We start from the raw sequence: 17287 nt of genomic DNA, 5'->3' as shown, positions 1-17287 counted from the left end.
GGGTCAACTAAGACTTAGCTTTGACTTCCATTTTAAAAATAAATTTGTAAGTTAATTGAATGAAAATAATGCTATGCTGATTAAATATTAGCTGTTGTTATTTAAATCTCTACTGTGAATGTATTGAAACTGAGGGGAAAAAAATGGTGAATGTTAATTTAAAGCATCTCATTGCTGCATAGGAGTCTATTTAGCCTTCAATTACATTAGGTAAATGGCAGAATGTACCAAGAAATGTAAAACCTAGATGTCAAGAGAAAGCACAGGGTAAAACCTCATTTTCTTTCAACACAATTTACTCCAGATCAGGTTGTTAACTAATCCATGGACAGGTAGTGAGTTTCTGTACTGTTCTCAATCTTCCAATCTCCACCTGTCCCACACACAAGCCAGCATTCTCTAATCGTTATAATCTCAGACAAATTGACAGACACACACTGTCCTCTGAAGCGTATGGTGTCAGTCGACCACTTTTTTTCACACTGTAGATTCACCGTGCAGCCACCTCAGCGCTACAGCATCAGGACAACGCAGCTCTGGGCAGCTTACAGGCAAGCCCACAGGCGTCCGGCCAGACTACAGGAAAAATGACATTTGTGAGCCGAGGACACCCTGGCAGACCTAAGTCCCCCTCCAGTCAGTTGTGCGCCGCCCCCTGGGAGCTCCCATCTACAGTCGGCAATAGAATACCCTGGACTCAAACCGGCGCCCTCCAGGCTATAGGGCTCATCCTGCACTCCACGCGAAGTGCCTTTACCAGATGTGCTACTCAGGAGCCCCAAAAATCAGTTTTTATACTGCAAGTTTGTGTATGATGTAAAATTAGGGCACGAGGGAATGTAATTTTCCTAATAATTTGTATACACATTACTAATTAACTAGCTGTTAATTGCTAATTAGTAACTTAAAAGAAACATAACTGTGGTGTTAATATAATAATTTCTGTTTAAGAAGGTCCTACAGTAGGTTACCTCATCTTGGTGTTTACATTTTATTTAATGTAGATAGGCTGATGTTGATGAATACTGTAAATCTACGGAATGTGTATTTTAGAATTTCACCGTGTTTGAACCGTGTTGATGAGTGTCGCTTTACTGCTGTGTTTAGATTTAAGCAACGATGTGTGACACAGTGGTCGTCACCATCCAAAAAAAAACCCCAGAAAACATGAAATTACAATTCAGACATCGTATAATAGGAAACTAAATAAGACTGTAACTTTGGCAATGGTTGTATATGTGAAATAATAGAAAATTCGATGTAAACAATAACACACATTTAGACAATGAGGTTACTCTGGGGTTAGCAGGAAGACATTTAGCAGGAAATGCACACAGCGAGGTTCCAAAAAAATATAGCGTTTCACGTCCCCAGGTGTTGCTACAACTGTTTAAATAACATACCTGTAAATTTTTTCTTTTTATTGTTAACATCCTGACAACTTGTGTCACTTATAACTTTAAAGTCTGTTTCAAAGTTCTTTTCAAAATGTCTATTGTTCTTTTCAAAAGGATTATTGTCCACATTGTCAAACAGGTTACACGGCAATAACGATCCATGATGTAATACAGAATCAGAGCACTTGTTGTTATGTTTTTTTTTATTTTAATTGCTCTTCCTGCAGTGATGTAGAGGACAGATCTCAAATCCCAGTGCATTAGAGCGGACATTTTGAAAATAGCTTTGAAACAGACTTTAAAGTCAGAAGTGTAAAAAGTTGTCAGGACGTTAGCAATGAAAAGCAAAATTACAGGTACTTTATTTAAACAGTTGTAGAAACACGTGGGGACGGGTAACGCTATATTTTTAAGAACCCAGCTACTTACTGTTTAATAATAATTTTAATAACTATATTGGTTGTCACCCGTTAAAGACACACTACAATGCCTCTGCTGGTTTTTCGCAAAATGCCTACAGTTGTATTTTTAAGAATAAGACATGTGACTCATTTACAATGTATTTTTAATCAGGCTAACATATAAGAAATACAATAATAAACCTTGCACATTAAATTGTTTTGAAATGTCAAAAGTGTTGAACATCATTTGTAAGTGTTTTCAAAGATTCCATTCACATTGTCTCACCTTTGCTATGAATTTTGTTACTCAAGAGATTTTGCAAGTAGCTGTATCTACTGTATGTAGTGTGCCACAGTTGTATTCAGCATTACATGCAGATATTTTTATAAAGTAGGGTTAGCTGTTAGGACACAGGCTTGCTATATTACTCTGGGAGATGTTCTTCTACTGTACTATTATGTGCAGCAGTTCGATGTTATAAATGACATCTTCACAGCGCAACGAAGCAAAAAAGAAATAACAAAAGGGCTGATTTACAAATAGTGATTTTGTGATCCTGCTCTTTTTTTAATTTTTATTTATTTTTATAACAAACACTTGCAATATAGAGCTTATATTTTCCAAATTGGCTTTAATATAAGCAATATATAAAACAATAAAAAAATAAAAAAATGTGGGACACCGTTAAGAAGTACACGGTTTATTTTTCTGAATAAAAGTTTACCACTGAACATTTGCACGGCAATTTTGCAGTTTTCCCATGCTTTTCTTATAGTTATAATATGCATTAGCCGTAGTTTTCTATATTTTGTATAGGCTTTACCATTCCTCTGGGCTTTACAATGCCTAAATTTGCATTTTCCGTGCTTTCATCATTCATTACACTTTGCAATGCTAAAGTTTGATGAAGGTTCTAAAAGCTTTAGATTTAGTTTTTTACAATGGGAATGCCTTAAAAACAATGTGATTACCCTTTCCAAGTGTTGCATAATGGAGTGATATAAGAAAAGGTGGAGGGCAAGAAATGATATGGTAAGATATCTCTTACAGATGTTTTGTTTCTGCTTAGCTGGTTAAAATTAAAGAAATGTAAAAGGTGTTATTTTACAGTACGTCGCGCATTTCAGCAATTTTAATTTGTGAAATTGTTCAATCGGTGAGTGAAATGCGGATTTTAGAAAGGTGTTTATCTACTCAATTGTCAGGTGATTTAAAAGACTGTGACCTTTCTTCCAAGAGTCAGATTACAGCTTTTACAAACTTTTTCAGAGACAGGAGCAGATGCGTAGGATGCTAGAGTCAGCCTGCAAACCTGTTGTTGCCAGGTATTAATTAAACAGAACATGTATTTTTGGCTTATTACTTCAGTACATCCATTGGTTTTAAGACTTAATGCATGTAAATGATGAGCCTGTCCAGCTGTTTCTACTCATCCAGGTATATCATTTAAGTGCATAATCCCAGCTGTCGGTTTTATTGCAGGTTGTTAACCACACCTGTAAAAAAAAATGTATAAAGGTACATGCAAATCCTAATTAAAAATATGAACAATTGAATGTACATTCAGAGAAAAGAATATGACTTCACAGATCCTTAAGTTTCTCTCTAGATAATGATTTTGTGGGTTCCTAAAAACATGACTTTCATTATAAGAATGGGCAATTCTGTTGTAAGAATTCTAGGCTTGTGTTGTTTCCCCATGGCTAGTATTGTTATTAAATGTGTTTATTTTTACAGTATTTTCTTATTTTATCTTCCAAAGATGATATTTTTTCAGTAAGTAACTTAATACTTTATTATGTGGCTGAGTGAACTTTAAACACACTTCTTTGTTTTAGCAGGTTTTACAGTATCCTTCAAAAGCATTAGCAAGTTGGAGAAGATCAGCAAGTGCCATCTCTATTGACAGCAGGTCGAGCAGCACGTCAAACAATGGATCTATGACCTCTCGACAAAGTAGTTTAGAAGACATGTTAGTGCAACAGTACCATGACAAGTCGAGTAAAAACTCCCAGTCACCAGAGTATCAGCTTCCTAGGTAAGCACTTCCTGTAGAGACCAAAACAGTATTGAGCACTGCTGAATAATAAACTAAACTGAAGCTTGAATCAATCTGTGGATTAATATTGTTACAGAGTTGGTGAGGTTCAGGAGAGCCAAAGAATGAAGCATTTAAGCAGTCTTTATTATAGGTGAGTACTAACCACTTGCAAGTTCAAGTATAGAGCATGGCTTTGTCAGCGATCAACTAGTGTTTGTTTCTTCTATTTATGCCCTTCAGCGTAGCCTGATTAGAGTTCCCCCACTGCTAGGAGAGAAAAAAAAATACGCAGTCCGTAATTCTACACACTTAGTTCAAAGAATGAAATACTCTGGATCCCGGCCAGATTTAGTGTTTTGTGGGTGAGTGTTTCTTACTGTAAAATCTACACCGAAGTGACAAAAAAAAGAATACCTCTTTGATGATGCTAAGGTTAGGAGACAGAAGGGAACAGTAGTGTAAAATAGAATGAAAGGCTTTTTTTTTTTTTTTTTTACTAAAACCTCTTGTGTTGATAAGCAATGCCTGAGATAAAGACTACTACTGAAAAATGACAGATTAAAGAGCTTTGTCACAGCTTGATGCATTGTATTATATGAAAGTATTACCAGCCAATGCAAATTCTCCACAATAGTTTTTTTGTAGTGTTGAAGTACGAAAAGGAACTGTTTGACCGACAGTAGTCTGGCAGGGAGCCACAGCAAGGCTAAACCCCTGCCAACTGTTATTATCCAAGGGGGAATTTGCTGCTAATATATTGTCTGATAGGCTAGAGCTGCATACTGCTCATTGAAGCCTGGTCTGTCGGCGTTGCAGCATTTTTCACTTTTGAATAGGATTGCTGGCCTCATGGGGACTGGTGTCTTAAGACTATGGAAAATGACTCGATTTGTAGAGGTTCTGTGATGCGCAATTGTTCTGACACCACAGCAAGAAAGCATTCCGGTTCACCTTGTGAGGAGATGAATAACTCACAATAGTATTTCTTTTGGGAAATTAAAACTTTTTAATTAATTTTATTGTGCTAAAAGAATTGCAGAATTACAGTTTTACAACTCTATTATGGATGCAGAGAATGTCTTATTTAAAGGACTGATAGCTATACATTTTTGTACCCTTCCCATAAGTCTCATATGACGGTAGTACACGTTGTGCCAAGGCTGTGCTGCTGATAGTATTTTGTACTGTATGTAGTGATGTAGCTGTTCCAGTAAATTAATTGTCTCGGGGAGTGGGGTGGGCTTGGAGGGGGGGGTGTTGCTTGAGTTAAGCTGACTACCTTTTGAAAAAAAAAAGTTGGCTCCCCAAATGTAAATGGTTGTAAATAGTGTGTATAATTATTGTGTAATATTGTTTCATTGTTTCAACTTTTAATTGCTGTTTAAACTCTAAATTCCTAGTATCGTGATCAGCGAAGGTGTGTGGATCCTTGTGCATTTGTCCATTGAGGGTGTTTGTTTGACTGGCAGGTAACCAATTAAAGGACAAGTCCAGCATATAAGCAGGACTAGGACACTCATGCTGGGCGGTTGGCTGTGGGAGCCGCTATGATAGTGAGCTTTGTCATGAGTGCTACTTGATTCTACATCTGTATCCAAGGAAACTGTGTCTCCCTTTGAAAAGTCCCGTCTGTTTGGTTTGTTATCTGGGAGCTAACAATGAAAGTGTGTAAATGTGCTGGACTGTAGCTCCTGTTTTTGGGTAATACTAGCCTGCTGACAGCTCAAGTGCATCAAGCGCTTTACTGATCTCAAATCTGCCTTGTTGGTAATGCCTTCCAGGATTTCCCTGTACTGTAGATGCAGTAATATTTTAGGAAACAACATGACAGATAACGCTACAATTTACAGAAGATACAGCTCACATAGCAATCTTTTCTATTATTAATAGATCTACTATCATAATATTTTCCAGTACACGTTTGCCATATTTATTTTTGCTAAAATACTTTATACTTATAATATACTATAATATTAAATATTATATATTAATGTATATATTATATATATATTGAATAATATATATATATATATATATATATATATATATATATATATATATATATATATATAACCTCTTATAACAGAACTCTAAACTGAAGTGTTACCATTAGTTCCACATCTGTTGTATTTATCATTTGCTAGATAAGCAGGGAAATTAAAAAAAAAAAAAAAAAGAAAGAAAAAAGTCTGAAGTACGGGAGATACTGTACACAATTTTGCAGTTCTAGAAGTAATACATATTATAGATGAATTGGTGCTATATTTGATAATATATTTGATAGATCTTTGCTGGGATTACTAAAGGCATGCTGATGATGCTGATGATTCCATAACAATGTAGTTTATATATAGTTTAGAAATACTTAATAAGGCTTAGAAACTATTTCCTCTTAATGGGTGTGGCTGATTGATCTCCACATGCTGTTTCCTTTCCTTCACATCTCCTTATGGAAATACCACGTTAAAAGATTCCAAAAGAAAAAGGCATTTTCCAAAGGCCCTCGCCCACAATCCGCAGTGGTGTCAAGGAGGTCACAATCTCGAGATGAAACAAATTCAGTCCAAAGCAACGCCAGAGCTTCAGCAAGTGACAGCAGCACATCAAACACTATAAGCAATTCAAGCCTTGTGTTACCAACCACAAGTAAAAGACCCCTCAGTGCTCCACTGGCTCTGCTTAGGTAATCGTAAAACCTCTGTCTCTTTTACTCCTAGTCTGCATTTAAGCATGCAGTGTTTGGGGTGGCCATAGATGCTAGCTTTTAATAAAGACATTTGGAATACACAAAGGTCACTGTTATGGAACAGTATCATCTTGGAAGTATTTTTGTCATGTCTTGTTCTAGAAGTTCATATCCTGTGAGTAAAAACAAAGAGATCTGCATTCTGTCTCTGTGTTTTTGTTTCACAGTAAATGGCAATGTGGAATAGGCTCCTCATTGATTCTGCTCAAGGGGCTTTAAAAATGATATGTGGTGGGTTTCTGGACTTTATGAATTGACAAGATAAAAGCAGTAATGACTATGGCACATATTGCTGGTGTTCGGGGAGGAAACATCATGCTGATGCAACCACAGAATAAGATGTAGAATATAGATCATCCTGGTACAGTACATACTCACCCTATAATAAATACCAAATAATGTATATCTTTACTTTAACTTCATTCTTCATCCTGATTGATGATTGTCCTATAAATATGAGAAAATAAATATATCAATATTGTAGACCCGCTTTTTACCAAATCCATACTAAAGTGTCCCCAAACATCCACCACTGTCCCCACTGTGATGGACAAAAACGAGTGTATAGTTCCAGCAGCTATATTTGAGTTGTTAATGATACAAAAATAATGCATATTAACTTTACAGACAATAAATACCTGTATAAACATAGTCACAATACATACCTTTATTTAAGCCCCAGCCATGGGTAATCAGAGTGATGGCTTACAAAAATAGATCTAGAAGTGTCTTTGCTAAAGTGGCTGCCCCCAACATTAAATTGGTAATTATTATCCTCTCTCTTTCTATCTTCAACGCATGACTGTTATTAAGGTCATTTTCAGAATATTTGAAGGCAAAGTTACTGGTAATTCCTGATGAATTGAAGGCAACAATAACATTTTAAAAAATAAATAACATCATAGTCAAACTCATTGTGAATATATTGAAATCCCTGTAAAATGTATTTAGTGTTATAAATAGAATAGCCCAGAACAAAGATCATGTTTTGTGTGTGCATGTTTTTAATACAGGATTACAATTATTTTAAAATAACACATGAAAACAGTCCATTTTTACCTGTACAATAAAGACTGTTTGCTTGAACAGGGAATAATCTTACCTGTTCTTGGGGTTTCAGCTGCTGGATGAGTGCACCCTGAAGCTCAATCTAAACACTGCAGCTCGCCACGTGTTTCTAGTCACTGGTGAAGAAGAAAAGTATGAACCCAAAGACATTCCTGAAGTTTATATTTCAGCCGGAAAGCCCTTTGTGGATCTGTTAAAAAAATAAAAATAAAATCAAAGGTACCAAAATCAGTCCAAATAATAAGTGCTGCACACAATAAAAGGATTCATTAACGTGTCATTGCATAGCTCGACAAAATGAATGTTTACTCATTTACAGCTTAGCAAAAGGATAATGTGCTTAATGAAAGAAACGTCTACTGACAGCTTTGTTTAATGCCCTTTATTAGCATCAGTGCTTAATTTAATTTGGATTTAAATGGACATTAGGGAGACTGCAGGAGGTTAAACGCAGAAAAAGACAATAAATGAAATCAGAGATTTATTGAGTCTTCACATTAGTTTAGGTGGCATTGAGCAGCCCCAATTCATTACGTTTATTATGCTAGCATGACAGCGGAGTTTAAGCTCAGCGGTTCACTCATTTGGGGGTCTGCAAGATGTGAAGTATATTTTCAAACCCAAAACTGCACTTTTGAATTTACATAGCTTGTTACTATCTGACTATATAAGCATATATTAGGGTGCTTAAAAATGTTAATTCAAATTAAAAACATGTTTGGTTTGCAATTTGGCTTCGGTTTCTGTTTGTGATAAAATGTGTAGTAAATAAAGTTTAAATCCACCATCAAAGCTCACAACTAATGTTGGCTTTGGGAAAAATATGTAATTGCTTTAATATTATTACATGTATTGGCATATCAGTGATCATCAGATCTTAAAAGTCAATGCAAAGATTAATAAAACATTTATAAACACAGTTATATTCTAGTAATGACCGCTGTTAGCAAATTACATTTTCTGAACATTTTCAGATTCTCCTGTATAACGCTTTCCCTTATTAAATTATTGTGACTAATGTACCTTATTAAAAAAAAATTTTAAAAAAAGGAAATCTATTTTATAAGCTTACTGGAAGACTATACTTACTATGACATACACTGTAAATACAGTTAGTGTGACTGCACCATATGATCCTTAAGTTTATTTCCGAATATTTTCCCTTAAGCCAAGTTCTGGTCATAGACTTCTGCACTTCATCTGTGTTGCTTTGGCTGGGTTTCATGGCGACATGCACTGCTGCTCTTTCAGCACCACAATGCTGGCACGCAGCATTAGAATTTCATACTGGCTCTTGCTGGATCAGCAAGCTTAACCCACCAAAATCTGGTGCTGTGCAACGGTTTTTGACTGATAATCAATCTTTGTGCTGCTCGACAGTTGTCGCTGGGACACAGTGAAGCAGGTGGCAGATGGGCCTTGTCTGTTGAGACCAAAACTACTAGGTGAGCTTACGGTAGAGTGTAGTATAGGTTAGACAGAGAATTGCTATCTTCAGTGTTAAAGGTGAAGTGCACAGGAAAAAAAAAAACTTTTAAAAGCGAATGAAAAGAGTAACACCAGAAATAGATACAGCTCCTGAGCCCAAAAATTGATTAAAAGACATTTTACTTAAAAAGACATTTTGGCGTAAAACTGTTCCTTAGTCTGTCTCATAATTTAAAAAAAAAAACAACAACATGCTATACATTTCAGCTATACATTTAGCATTAGTTGCTAGGCATTTAGAATTAGTTTTGGTTGACAAGCGCCAAGTGTTTCTTCTCAGTATGCATCTTGTTAAAACTGTAAATATGAATAAAGAGCCATAAGATGTGTCACATCTGAGAAAAGTGAAACCTGTCACAAAAAGTTTTCCAGTGTTTTTCAAGTGAGATGATTTGTTATGACAGGTCCAGATTGACAAGGAACAGTGTGAGCTGTGTATGTAGCCAATCATCTGTTTTGTAGGTGTATGTGTCAAGGAAACGATGTATTTACATCTTTCTAATTGAGACATTTAAGGCACTAGTCAGGGAACCTGGTAGCAAGGTAACACTCCTACTAACCTAATGTATAGCAAAATGTAATTGTTCTGTCATTTTCTGTATTTCAAGAAAAGCGTAAACTCTTTGAGTTTAATGAAGCATGCTATGCCTAGATTGCGCTGCAAATGATCTCAAGAATGCTTGCTAATTTTAAACAGGCATGTAAGAAAAGGTGAGACATTTAAGTATGTTACCTGATCCATAAGTATCATTCCAAAGATGTTTTATTGCACTGCAGGAATTTTGTTCTATTTCTATAGTATATGATTTTAGTTCTACAGCTTTGGCAATACTTTTTATTTTTATGGCAAAAACAATGCGCTGTTTGTTTTAAATGTGAGTACATATTTGATTAAATAAACTAGCAATATAATTTAAACGTAATTTATCTTAACCTACTGTTTTGTTGTTTTGTGTGTGTCTACAATTTATTATATATATATATATATATATATATATATATATATATATATATATATATATATATATATATATATATATATATATATATATATATATAGATATAGATATAGATATATATATAAACATGTATTCCCATCAAACAAATTGCTAACTTAGGAAGCTACAGAAGTCTTGAAACTTTTGACCATGCCTCTGTCCTTGACACAAATACATCATAACACTGGGACATGGTTTACTCATTAGTGCATTTTGGCACTGTATTATTATAGCTTACTTACATTAGAAACCAGTTTATAAGCATGCCTGGCTGTATACAGTATATACAAGCACATCCAAAATTACTGGCACCCTTGTTTTCAGTACTTTGTGCCCCCTCTCCTTGCAAGGATAATGGCACCGAGCCTTTTTCTATAATTTATGAGATTGGAGAACACATTGGAAGGGATCTTGGACCATTCCTCCATATAGAATCTTTCCAGATCATTGATATCCTTCGGTCTGTGCTTATGGACTGCCCTCTTCAATTCAAACCACAGGTTTTCAATGGGATTCAAGTCCGGAGTCTGAGATGGTCATTGCAAAATGTTGATTTTGTGGTCAATTAACTATTTCTTTGTGGATTTTGATGTGTGCTTGGGGTCATTGTCTTGCTGGAAGATCCACTTGCAACCAAGTTTCAGCTTCATGGCAGAAGCAACCAGGTTTTTAGTTATAATGTCCTGGTACTTGGTAGAGTTCAAGATGCCGTAACCTTAACAAGGGCCCCAGGACCAGTGGAAGCAAAACAGCCCTGTAACTTCAAAGATCCACCACCATATTTTACAGTAGGTATGAGGTTCTTTTCTGCATACGTATCCTTCTTTCGACGCCAAACCCATCACTGGTGTGTGTGGCCAAAGAGCTCTATTTTTGTCTCATCTGACCATAGCACCCGGTTCCAATCCAAGCGCCAATGCCATTTAGCAAACTCCAGGCACTTACATTTGTGGGTTGCTCTCAATAAAGTTTTTTTTCTGACAACACTTCCAAATAGGCTGTTGGCATGGAGGTGGCGTCTACTTGTAGATTTGAAGACTTGGTTAGGGTTAGGGTTAGGGTTAGGGTTAGCAAGTTCTGTAATTCTCCAACTGTGGCCCTTGGATTCTTCTTTGCCTCCCGAACCATCTTCCTCACTGTGCGTGGGGGCAAGATGTACTTGCGTCCTCTACCAGGCAGATTTACCACTGTTCCACAGGTTTTGAACTTCTTAATTATTGCCCTAATAGTGGTAAATGGTATATTTAGGTTTTTAGTTATTTTTTTGTGCCCATTGCCTGATTTATGAAGGTCAATAACCATTTGTCTCTTTTCACATGCATGTTACCTAATTTTTATACCCCAGTTAAACAGGAAGCCATGGAAGTCCACAATACATTTCCTTAAGACTGAGATGTACTTAAAAAAGTAGAATGTTAATGCAGATTTAATTTGGTTTGATTTTATTTATAAGAATTCTTCTTGGTCGTTTTATATCTCTTGGGATCCAGTCTAGTATCTCTTCGTCCAGCGGTGGTCTTTTCTTCTTGCTACATGTTCAGCTCACACTGCCATTTCATTTCTTTCACTCTTATAATAACATTGTCTACTTTTGTTTGCGTTTTTATCCATTCATTTTCTTGTCTCCTCTCATTATTCCCAGCATGCATCTTTCCATATTCCGTTGAGTGGTTTGTAATTTTTGAGTCATTTTTGCATTGAGGGTCCAGGTTTTGCATCCGTAAGTTAGCACTGGCAGCATGCATTGGTCGAAAATTGGTTCACATCAATGTCAGTCCTGCCTCTTTTCAAAGGAGTTCACCGCCGTTCCCCTGCACTCCTCAAAACAAGAGAAATAGCTGAACTTGAAAGACCTGCTGAACAGCGATTCTGTGACTTAACAGAAAATTAACTGCAAACAAATTACAAAAGACAGATGACACTAAAATGTCACTGTTTCTTGAATTTCTGAAATTCAAACAAATTCAACTCGACGATGTAAACAAATATGACTCCCAGGATCTTAACACACTACTAAGAGAGTATTATGCAGCAGTCAGGAAGCCAGACAGAGCGTTGTATACCGTTATGAACTCTTCTGTTATTTATTTATTTATAATTCATGTTTTATTTTAAATATATAGTCATATTTATTATCCAACCTTTCCTCACTTATTTTCTTGACTGATTCATATGTTAAATATGTACTGCACACTATATATAATATATATATATATATATATTATATATATATATATATATAATTAGTACTTTTGCATGTATAAGTGGGCCCAATTTTAGTTGAGGAAGAGTAATGGAAAAGGAATCTAGCCCACCCAGGACTGTATGTGACCAGTTGTATTCTACTGCATCTTGTCAAGGGCTTAGAGGATGTAACTACGAAAACATCTCAGAAATGTGCTGTTCCTTTTTTTAAGAATGTAGACAGGACAGTAAGACATGGTGATTGGCATAGCAAATTGGCTGTTCATAATCTGAGTCAACTATTAAACAGGTCATTTGTGACAAGATGTCAGAGCAAGGTAATTGCATTTTCAGATTTCATAAACAAGCCCAGGGCGTTAAACAACTCTGGACCTGTTTGAACCGAGCTTTTGTTTATTTTCTATCTGTATGTTGAAGGATTGTTACCTTCGTAATCCCAAAATACAGTTAACTACTGTATGTCATACAGAAGGTACATTGTATGTTTTTGCAGTATTATTATTTAAGAGTCATCAGTAGAATCCAGCATGTCTGGGCTTAAATGTTATTTTTGTGATCACATCTACAATCTGTCATATAAAAAAAGTACTTGTAGTCAAACTTTTAATATCTTTCAAAAGTGAAAATAATGGCTCACAATAATATGTAACCCTTTGTACTTTTTTTTTTTTGGTCTCACACACAAACTGTAATGTGAACCCATGAGATAATATATCATACTTTTGACATTTTGGTAAAAGTTGCTGAGGGTAATAATGAGGGGTTTGGGATGTTAAAGATAAAGGTTATGAAAAATATGAAAAGCTGTTTTTTTGTTTTTTTTTTACTAATACAGATATTGGGTAACACCCCTTATTGGAAAACATTAGAATTTTATATACTTGCTGTCTTCAGTGCTGCTAGACTGTTGTTGGTGTTCTCTATACGTGCTTCACGTAAAACAAACGACACTTGCATCTTACTCAGTCTTTCATAATGCTATGATTTGGAAAGTGTACCTACAGTAGTTTGGGGCTAAAGGGCACACTTCTTTGTGAGCCAGCAGAATAAAGGGGTCACAAGAAATGGCAGTGTGGGTGAGTAACTAAGTGATCAACTGATTAGTAAAAGAGGCATGCTAAGGTGAATTTTAATTATGGCTAAATTGTGGTATTACTCTTTCATACCCTGAACATCTGCTGCCTTCAGGAACAATGATTTATGCCCGCTATCAGCACGGCCAGCTTGCTACAGCTTATGTTACGCTTAGTAGGAGCGGATGGTGATATTTTGATGACATGCACATGGAATGTGGAGTAAGGCCAATCTATGTTAAAAAACGATGGGGAGATGGGCAGTTTAATCTTTTGAAGCCAAATATTGACTTTACCTTTTCTTACAGACCATCTGTCATTGAGCAAGGAGGCAAATTGGACGGTGAATGGCGTGGCACTCCCTGCTGATGCGAAGCATGGCACGACCAAGCCCAGCCTCTCGCTGTGCTTGAGGACGCTGAGTGACAAGACTACAGTCAGGATTCTGGTTTTTCAGAAAGGAGCAGGGCAGGATGGGTGTGAGGTCATTGCAGCGGTGGATCAAACAGAGAAGGTAAAATGGAGGTTTAAACCATTTATATTGGGCATACTCAGAATGATTTTGTTGAAGGAGACTTGCAGATTATGAACACTATTTTAGAGAGCCGGTCACCATTAAATGCACGTTGTCGTTATTTCAGCAGAATTTATCTATCTGTAACCGGGAAGAAACACAAAGATTGTGTGTATGTTTCAAAAATGAATAAACGTTAAAACTATTTTTAATCAAGCCATTTTTAATGAAACTCTTTTATGTAAAACATTTGCGTGACTTGTCAAGTTTTTTTAGTTTTCATATATTAGTAAAACCGGTATCAAACTGGTAAATAAAAAGTTGTCAAATATACTATTAATATTCTAAAGTTATAGTATATATCCAACAGAATGACACCAGTCTTAACCAGTCTTAACCATGCTCAAGGAATTCCTGGCTAGGTTATTAAGTTAGGCATGGATGCCACTACTCTCTAAGGGTGTAGCTGAAGGTACCTGCTGTCTTTGTCTTAACTTGACAGACATTCATTTATGTATGTTTGTGTTACATAAAGCATCCTTGTTTAATCCCAATTGTTGAGCTACTGAGCTGAAAATAAAATAATCAATTTAAAATTACACCTAAAATAGATTGTAACCACACAAGGTAAATAGAAACCAGTAGAACATTGTGTCGTTGACATTTCTCACCCCTTTTCCAACCTTTTCTCAGTCAATTTTCAGATTTACTATTACTCAGGTCCTTAGAATTCTAAATCTTTGTTAAGTATGTTCCCAGGGTATGTTAAAATGATGCGGAAAGGGGAGGCTAGCTGAATATAGCACACGGTTATAGGCTCAATATGCTAAAGTACCTGTGTCTTTCAACAGCAGAAACACGTCAACTAGACCCCCCATAGCCCTGCTTTGTTAGCACCGCCATCTGTGCTGTAAGGGCTTTGATTATGCCAGTTTCAGAAAATGTATCTTTTCTATCCATATCCATATAACCTTATTTTAACTTATGTACAGACTGTTGACTTCAATAATTATTGTACACCGACAGTAGACAGTGTCATGATATTAAATAGGGCTAGATTTGAATACATTTTATTTTAAATTAGATTTTTTTTTTTTTTTCTTCAGAAAGGAAATACACTGATTGGTATACTGTATCTGCGAGATTAATTGGCTCATTACAGGTGTCAAATATTTAATATTTAGTAAAATGTATTGACTGCATGTATGTGATATTTTAAATGTATTTTATTATTATGAACAATATATCATTTTTAACCTGTGTTCCGTATGTCCTCTTTTGGCTTCATTATTTTCTTTTTCCAAAGGTTATATATATATATATATATATATATATATATATATATATATTTTTTTGAACTGGGGTGGAAAACAAACAGAACATCTCAGACACGTCATATCATAATGAGTTATACCTTTGCAGATGTATTTTGGGATTATAGAATTACCTGCAGCAGTTAGCAAAAGTTTTATTGAAATGGGGCATTTTAAAATGTTAGATATTGTTCTACATTTTTTTAAAATGTAGTTTGAATCCTGAGCAGTGTCTTTATAAATACAAACTCGTTGAGGTTCTGACCCCTTTAACAATGGCAGCCTGGTCATTTTTCACACACAGCAGATTAGTCTGCACAACATTCACTGCTCTAATTGAAGCGCACACCCCACTCCAACCCCAACACCCTTTACAAACAGCGCAGCGATTCAGGGCTCGCAAGTAGTGAAAGCTGTAAACTGCATTGGAAAAGCACCAAACATCTCATGCAACTGGGCTCCATTCAGAAGCAGGAAGCGTGTGATGAGCGGAGTGGTTTTCAATATCCCCTTTAGATTCCATGCTGTTCCAAGACAGGCCCCGAACATGGCAGCTCTTGTTTCCACACACAGAACCTCTTCACTCTCAATTTAACCCAAAATCTGATGAACCCATTACTCTGTACTTGATTTCATGGAACAAAGAGTGGATATAGTTACAAATGATCAATCACAAGGCATGAACTGAGGCCTTAAGGCATTAACAATTCACACCACTTTGGTCCACTTGCTCGACCGTTCGACCTGCCAGCATATTTAATGCATAACTATTGCACTCAATTTAAGGAAAGCATGACTCAGGCTGCATTTTTTAAAGTAAGGAAGAATTATTCGATTGCATGCCTACTGCCCATTTAGTGCCAGAGTGCACCCACATATACACAATTACAATAACCCAGGTGTTCAACAAAGGTCACAGCAAAAGGTTTCTGAATCTCCTTTTATTGATGTCCTAATAGATTACCCAAAGTAAGGTTGTTTTTTTTTTTTTTGAATAAAGCTATGTTCCATTAGGTTGCATTGTGCAAATCAACATCTTGTTCCGCAATGTCGTAATGTGTAGACCCTGCAGGCACATGCTGTCAATGTAATGGGATCACTGAAAAGCAAAGCAGCTGTGAAAGATTGCTTTAAGTACGGCAATCGTGTGCTTGTCATTCCATTCAGCGGTGAAAAATCCAAATTCAGATAGGCATCAATATTTAAGAAAATGACTGCTAAAGTATCCCTCTCGCAAGCACCTAGGGGACAATAAGATTTGATGGCCAACATGCAAACAAAAGTATGCAGCAGCTGTTGAATTAATTTTATCTGAGTAACTGTTGAAGAACAGATTTTTGGTTTTAACCAGTCTATTGCTGGAAAGCTGTGCTGGTTTTTATTGAAGTGCATTTATGCTTTTTGTTATATGAGAGTATTGGAAGGTGGCATCTAAACAAGTAGGAAGCCCTATTTTGGAGAAAGTGCAAAGACAAAAGTCACATTTTTCAATTGCAATAAAATAGTATAGCATTGGCAAGAAGCATCTGTGTTGCAGGTAGAAGAGTACACCAGTTAATATGCTGGGTAGTTTATTGCTAGCATTATTTTGACATGCTAGCAGTAAACCTGTGATTCAATGTTATTGGAGTGAAACTGTTACATTAAGGTGTTGTGTCATTATACCGTAGTCCAGTAGGGACTGTTGAATAACCTTTGATGCCAGTATAATTTGTTCTTTATTTCTTTCATCTAACCTCCTTGGCAGGAGACCCTGTTATAGAAAACATGCTTCATGCAGTTTTACCAGAACAATGAAAGGAGGTTTCAGCAAGGCTGATTCCAATTCATCTGTGATAAATGAGAAGATAAGGCAATCAGTGCACACCATGACACTCTGTACAGCTAGTTAGGCACACTTCAAAACTACTCAGGTGTGCTTATGAATCCTACAGTTGGGGGGGCTCACTATATATACACCCCGTATGGTGGCTACTAGTCATCTAGCAGTTTGCTCTTCTTAAAAGCTTCCACAGGTCACAACATAAATAAAAAGAAAACCA

General features: G+C 36.1%; 1 pseudogene; it reads left to right on the top strand.

Moving 5' to 3' along the window:
• Nucleotides 1–7286: 7286 nt before the first annotated feature.
• LOC121294990 lies at nucleotides 7287–16437 on the top strand (annotated as a pseudogene).
• The last annotated feature ends 850 nt before the right edge of the window (nucleotides 16438–17287 follow it).

The sequence above is a fragment of the Polyodon spathula genome, chromosome 19 (assembly GCF_017654505.1).
Source record: "Polyodon spathula isolate WHYD16114869_AA chromosome 19, ASM1765450v1, whole genome shotgun sequence".
Taxonomy (NCBI): domain Eukaryota; kingdom Metazoa; phylum Chordata; class Actinopteri; order Acipenseriformes; family Polyodontidae; genus Polyodon; species Polyodon spathula.
The sequence above is the reverse complement of the archived record's forward strand: the minus strand, read 5'-3'. Positions and strand labels throughout refer to the sequence as shown.